This window comes from Gymnoscopelus braueri (assembly GCF_963280865.1).
Source record: "Gymnoscopelus braueri genome assembly, chromosome: 1".
NCBI lineage: Eukaryota > Metazoa > Chordata > Actinopteri > Myctophiformes > Myctophidae > Gymnoscopelus > Gymnoscopelus braueri.
Genome location: NC_137603.1, coordinates 16,634,166 through 16,640,165, shown reverse-complemented (window position 1 = coordinate 16,640,165; position 6,000 = coordinate 16,634,166).

Genomic DNA, 6,000 nt, shown 5'->3' with positions numbered 1-6,000 from the left:
ATAAAGTTTGGAACAGTACAACTTTGTAGTTCCAGTAACAAAATGTACAGTACCTTAATTGACATTATATTGTACACAGTAAAATCCTGTGAGTGTGTACAAATGTAACCAAACGGATCCTAAATTGATACATTTTGTACACTCTACAAATGGACAAATTAACACTGAGGATTTTACTGTGTAAGGATCAAATGCGGGCTATGTGGTCTCTTAATCAGGTTGTATTCTGACATGAATGACCTACGTAGTGCAGTGGATGTATCTAGAAAAAGTACTCCTCGGAGCACAGGTCTCCGCCAGGTCAGGTAGTTGTGGGCCAGCAATGTTTGGAATTAGCCAAGCAGGATGGAATATGAAAAATCGGATGGATCCGTCTTGATCACTTGACATAATAATATAGAGATAATGTGTACGTGTATGTTTGGACAAAATTTGTAGGAGTAATATAAAATAAATGTTTAGCAAAAATCGGCCTCCTGCTAGCGCTATATCGGGCAATGTTAAAAGGGTGACATTTGTTCCTCAACGTAGTGCGAATGTTTCACCGCAATCGGACGCTGTCGGATTTGTATTGCTGAAAATCCTTAATCAAAGTAGTAGTAGCATCTATTAGCACCATTCAGGTGAATGAAGAAAGCTTAGCTGTTAATTGGTCATTGTAGCCGATTTAGCACAGCTGGTGAGACCATTATAACTCTATGGGTGTGAGACATAGAGCAACTCTCTCCCCTATACAATTCAAGTTACAGGCCAAAACGTGAATCTGCCTGTTACAGCGCCACCATGAGGCTGATTTAAAAAATGTAAGGTGGCATTAATTCTTCATGGCCTAGTGGGGATGTGCATACAACGTTTCACAGAAATTGGAGGCTGCGTTCATGGCTATTTACCAATGGACAGAATGCCCCCGCCCCCCAGTTCAAAATCACTAAAATCACTATAATGATAGAAAGCAATACATGATTCTCATCTTTTAATTATTATCATTACAAACTAATAAAATAACCCTAAAATAAACGAAGTTGTCCTTTAACCAAACTAACCTTGAACATAATACTCATTTAAAATAGCTGCCTTATCTCTAAACAAGTGTGTAGCTGTAGCGGACAGGCAAATTGACAATTTAATGAGGCACAGTGGTGTGTTTTTCTCTGCCTGGGTGTTGGGTATTTTGGGGACTCACTGTGCACCGATGTGGGACAAGAGGTGCAGTACTGTAGGTGGTGTGTCGTGGGTTTATTGGTGGAGGCAAATCCAGATATAAATCTAAAAAAGAACACCAACCTGCTTCATATAGGTTATGCTTGTCTGTCTCACTTATATTTAGCATGTTTTTATGCATTCGTCTAACCCACACGTGACAATGGATACATGCTGGCATTCAACAAAACTGTTGTGCGTCATCATGATGCACAGAGAAAATTGAAGGCATATTATCCATATGGGTGTTTGGCTCATTGCCAGAAATCATCAAACTGTTTAGGTGCTTGGTGTTTAAAACAGGAAGCAGATACATGGATGAAGAATCCAGTGAAATCGAAGCATAGTCAAGAGTTTGCAACCCCATTTTATATACAGTATATTAGAAATGTATATCAGACAACATTTACACTTTGATATTGCCATATGTCCATGTGGATCCTGCAGGTCGTCCGTCCACATAGTTTATTTGGTGACAATGTTTTGGGCTGCTTATGGAACTGGGCTTTCTAGTGAGCTTCTCATAAGCTATTTTCTCAAAATAATTTAACATAATGTGCTCATGCCAGCCTGTTTGAGGTGCTGTTGATTTGTTGTTTTGAGGACATCTGTTTGGTCTTGGAAAGAATTAGGTTTCTGAGGCTTTTCTTCCATGGTACTGTGGAATTTACCAGTACGCTGTTGGGCAGGGCGCAGCTCGTGAAGGTAATGAATTGTGATCATTTAATTGTTCATTGATTGAATCCACCTGCATTACACCCACAGACAATATTTTCAGTCGTTTTGCCATCCGGTCCAATGACATTGACCCATCTGCTATGCCATTGTCTGTGCTTTAGTTTGCGTGGGTTCACCTGTTTCCCTCAAATAGGGTCCTAATAGTCAGGGGATATTTCAAAAATCTGGGAATAAATTCCTTACCAAGAAATGTCTTCACCAATGTGTTTGTAAAAGTGTCTAGTAACACATCTCATAAAGACTGAAATGCAGTTTCCTTAGGGGAATTTTTGACAGCTGCTGAAAGTTGGGGTACCCATAACCTTATGCGGGGAAAATAATCTAAATTTAATTCTGTTTTAAGTAGCATGTGAGGGGTCAAACTAGGGTGTTTTTATGATTATGATTGCATTGCAAGCATTTGTTTTGCACCAAAACCACTCCTTGGGGTAAAAACGGTCATAGCCAACCTTTTCCAGGTAATTTTTTTGTGTAAAAAGCCCATTGAGATTGGGCTGTTTTTAGCCCAAGGAGTGGTTTTGGTGCAAAAAAAATGCTTGCATTGGATTCAGAATCATAAAAACACCCTAGTTTGACCCCTCACATGCTACTTAAAACAGAATTATTATTATTTTTTTAATCCCGCATAAGGTTATGGTGGGTACCCCAACTTTCAGCAGCTGTCAAAAATTCCCTTAGGGAAACTGCATTCCAGTCTTTGTGAGATGTGTTACTAGACACCTTTACAAACACATTGGTGAAGACATTTCTTGGTAAGGAATTTATTCCTAGATATGACATTATTCTGATAATATTCCCTGACTATAAGTGTAAAGCTCCGTTAGCTATACCGAACTGGACCAAAGGGGTTTGAAGTTGAACCGGCATTGCGAGCCGCACACTCTCACTAGAGGGGCTAAAAATATATTTTATTAGTGCCATAATGGGGGGCGGGTGTATGTATATTCAAAGGATCAGCGCATATTGTAAGCAACAGCAGAATCTAAATAATGTGGTAGCGTACCGTCCATCAGAAGTTCCAATCTGCTATCTCGCCCAGCACAATTTGCGATATCTTGTGACTTGTGTGCAATTGAAACATTTGGCCTAAAGTTGGCGCTAGAGGAAAGGCGATCTGGTCACCATCCATGAATGAATATGTGCGGCAAATTCCATGGCAATCCAGTGATTCGTTTTTCTTTTTTTGGGGGAGTAAAGAGGACAGACCAACACAACTTCAGGGCTGGACAAGGTTGGTTTGCACACACAGGATTTTAAGTGTAGGGGATAAAGACATAAATTGTGGATGATATGAATTTATCAACCAATGAATGTAACTGGTGCACAGGTGTATTGTGTATTTACATGTTATTGTATTTGTTTGCACATGGATACATTTATTGATTTAGAGTGTGTATACTGTAAATACTGTAATCTCTTATTTTTGGGGGATTCTGACACATTGTCTGTATATTGTTTGTAGAGAGAGTTGTTTGTAGAGAGAGAGAGAGAGAGAGAGAGAGAGAGAGAGAGAGAGAGAGAGAGAGAGAGAGAGAGAGAGAGAGAGAGAGAGAGAGAGAGAGAGAGAGAGAGAGAGAGAGAGAGAGAGAGAGAGAGAGGTCAGAACCTTCTCGTGACTGAGGCCTGTAAATGTAATTGCACGTTCCAGCTTTTAAGAAAAGGACAGGAATTAATGTATTTCCAATCTAATCATGAGCCTGGAATCCCTAAACAGATGCTGAAGTAGCCTGGTACAATGTCACTGTGTGTGTGTGGTTTGGGTAGAGATGTGCACAAATAGTATTCAAAGTAATTGAATTGTGTCCTCCTGTGTCCAGATGAGTGACCTTCATGAGGTCACACACACACACACACACACACACACACACACACACACACACACACACACGCACACGCACACGCACACGCACACTCTCATATACCAGTAACAATACTAAAGTGTGGCCAGGCGGATGGACAAATGAATGCAAGTGGCAACAGAACGACTGGCTGTGTTTACACCGCCTTCACAGATTCAAAGAGCCTGTTTGATAAAGTGAGAGTATGGGATATACATTACAATGGCGAGGGCCAGCTTTTTGTCCTGTGCTATTCCCAAACCAAACCCAGAGGGAGGGGAGGAGGAGGGGCAGAGAATCTCTCATTCCTGGGTTGCTAGGAGGTGCGAGTTTTCAGGAGGTCCTGCTGAAAGCAAATGAAGGAGCACTTGTGTCAACATTGCCATGATGGCAACGGCGGGCCACAAAAGGCCCCTGGCCCCAAACCCCCACTGTGGTTGTTTTACGTCTCTGCAGTAGGGCCCTCCCTACTGGCTCTGCCTGCCTTCATACGTAAATGCAAGGAGATGAAAAGCCCCTTTCATGTCTCTCCTGTGTTTTTGGACTTCAGATGTTTGTCCTTGACATCAACTTTGAGGCGTTCCTCATGCTCTTTGAGGAGTTGCGCTTGTTAAAATTTGATACTGGAAATACTAGTTTTTACAGCGTGACTCTCTGTAAGAGGTGAGATTGTCTAAAAAGTGGTCTGGCTGTGTGTGTATGTCTGTCTTTGAGTCAGTGGCTAATCTGGCAAACTCCTGGTCCGAAAGGGAGGATAAAGGTGGTCAGGTGATGGATCAGGCTGAAACCTTGCCCAAATATGGAGTCATACGTCAGATGACTGACGTCATACACTGGCCACATGAAGTCCCAGATCTACATGGGAGCCACGCTGCTATTTAACCCAGTCTTGTCAAGTGACGGCCAGCTTCATGCACAACGTCCTGTGAGGACAATTTGGATGCACAAGTTAATACTCCAATCAAGTCATGGCTTGTGTGTAATAGCATTTGTGCAAGGAACCCTTGATATGTTTTTGCCTCTGGGGGCACCATGCACCTCCTTTTTTTGTGTATAAACAAGAACTCACGTTTGGCCCAGATTAGAGTTTGTGTGATGGTTGATATACTCAAGCCATGATGCAGTATTAACAACTAGAACAGAACATGTATTTTTGCTTAATACCTGTGCAAGAAATTGCAGCATTAAGAAACAGGTAAGCAAAGCTGCAGCACTCACGTGTGAGGATTGTCATTCCTCAGTTGGCAATGTGATTGTCTGTTCAGCGAATCATAACCAAGAATAGTGTAATAAGCCTTCCCACTACCACCTCCGTGTTATTCTCTCAGTGAGAGCTGATCTTATCACAGCCATGTACTACAACCCTTTATTTGCAGCTGCGTACACACTAACAGCATACTATGATGTGTGTGTGTGTGTGTGTGTGTGTGTGTGTATATATGTACAGTATGTGGTCAGAACCTCCGATGTTGAGCACAGAGCAGTAGTAGTCGTCCAGATGTTTGGTCTCTACGGCAACAAACGACTTTGGAAACGTTCCCACATGATATCTGGAGTGGTTGAGTCTCTGCTGGCCTCAAACATCAAAATAACCGATATCTAAAAATAACCCTGTGGCTCATAATCGTTCCACAGCCTCTTAAATTCTCTGATATACTCCGTTCAGCTGGGCACAGGACATGTACCAGGCCCAGCCAGGTTGTGTTCTGGGAGCCTTTGTTAATTCTTACACTCTGGATACATTTACAAAGATGCCAATGATTATTTCTCCTGGCACTGGAAATCTGATGTCGAGAGACATCAGAGACACGTGTGAAATAAGGGATCTAAAATAATCTTTGCTTCCATTTAGATCCAGCCTGGGCAAGAAGGCCACATTTTCTGTGCAGTAATATTTTATTTCAACTTTACATGCCGTGTTAAAAAAATCAACAAAAAATAGAATGAAAACAAAAGACCATTATTATTTACACATTCACAGTACAACTTTACAACATTATCTACACGCTCAAATACTCTGGAGAACATAATATACAGCTGGCCTTGCATCGCCACGTTGCACAGTATTTCAAACAAAAGTACACACTGACAAAGAATCTGGTTTTATCTGCACATACATGGAGCTCGGAGTGAAATCATAAAGGCTTCAATTGAGATTGCAACAGAAACACCCAGTTCATATTGCAATGTACAAGGCAGTTGAGCATAGCCGGCATGTGTGTAT